We start from the raw sequence: 1,274 nt of genomic DNA, 5'->3' as shown, positions 1-1,274 counted from the left end.
TTGGAGTAAAGCAAGGAGTACACATTCAAGGGAGCGCACAGGTCATCTCCAGAAGGACAGACAGCAGCCCCTTGGTATACGGTATGAATATTTATAGAGGAATCATAGCTAGGGGCTGGACTAGATATGGAGCCAGGACAGAGTTACACAATTTCATATCAAGTTTTCTAGCAATTGTGCATTTCCCTCATGTGATTATCTGCAGACAAGAGGCTGGGTCATTGGAATGGGCAAAGGACATGGGCTGAGTTGCTCAGGAGTACTCATTTTGGATTTCAAAGGCTCATGGGTATTTTAGGGCTTCTCTTTTGAGACTCAGTCACTCTTTCTTTTTCTGTATCTCCAAATTCCTTTCTCAGGATTAGTGGGAGAAAGGAGGGCAATAAGGCCTTGGATATGATACAGAACTGGAAAGAAGGAGAAAGAATGAAGAGCTTCACGAGGTCTGGCCACTCCCCAGGACCTTGGGCAGCAGGAAGAGAACAGGCTCTTCACTCCTGATCCTGTCTTTTCAAGGCCTTACTTATTGCCCCAAGTGGCCATCTTTGAGTGAGTATACAGGTCTTGGGAGGAAGCAGCTGGACTTCATATAGGCAGAGATACTCTTCAAGCTCTCAAAGAGGGAACTTATGTCCAAAATGTTCAAAACTCAACCAGGCACTTGGGGTAAAATATATGGTGCACATCAAGGATATCATAAGTGATAAAATACAGGTGATCCTGTCACCAACAAACCATGGCCACTTCCCCAGGGACTGTTAAATTAGTATGGGATGAGTTTTATGGCCTTCCTTTCATCTTCTCTGGGAGGCCCTCCAAGCACTCTGGCCTCAGTTTCTCAAAGTCTACAGCAGACTCTGGACAGCTGATTAGGGATGCACATAACCTGGTTCTGCTCTTCAGTTTCCCCATATAGGCTGTGCTTGCAGGTAATGCAGCCCAGGGTAGCATTGCTCTGGGTGATTTAGTAAGCCTTGTCAATTAAGTAGGGCAGATTGGGAAAGTTCAAGCCCAGCTTGAATTTCTCATTTAGCCACTGGCTTCTGTTATAGTCAGGAGTGTCCCCCATCCTGTGTCTCTTCTCATAGTTTAATACACACGTGTCCTCATATGTCTCCTCATAGCTTAATATACATGGAATATACAATGACCCAGCATCATGGGCATGGTACTAGTGTTGCAGATGAGCTGACTCAATGAGTGTAAGTGTTAACCAAGATGTAAACTAGCACTGAGAAAACCATGGCTTTTCACACCTAGAAACTTCCTAATCC

General features: G+C 44.9%; 1 pseudogene; it reads right to left on the bottom strand.

Annotated features, from left to right (window-relative positions):
• Positions 1-519: 519 nt before the first annotated feature.
• Positions 520-1,069, bottom strand: LOC101973103 (glutathione S-transferase Mu 1-like; annotated as a pseudogene).
• Between the last annotated feature and the right edge of the window lie 205 nt (positions 1,070-1,274).

The sequence above is a fragment of the Ictidomys tridecemlineatus genome, chromosome 3 (assembly GCF_052094955.1).
Source record: "Ictidomys tridecemlineatus isolate mIctTri1 chromosome 3, mIctTri1.hap1, whole genome shotgun sequence".
NCBI classification, from domain to species: Eukaryota; Metazoa; Chordata; class Mammalia; order Rodentia; family Sciuridae; genus Ictidomys; species Ictidomys tridecemlineatus.
The sequence above is the reverse complement of the archived record's forward strand: the minus strand, read 5'-3'. Positions and strand labels throughout refer to the sequence as shown.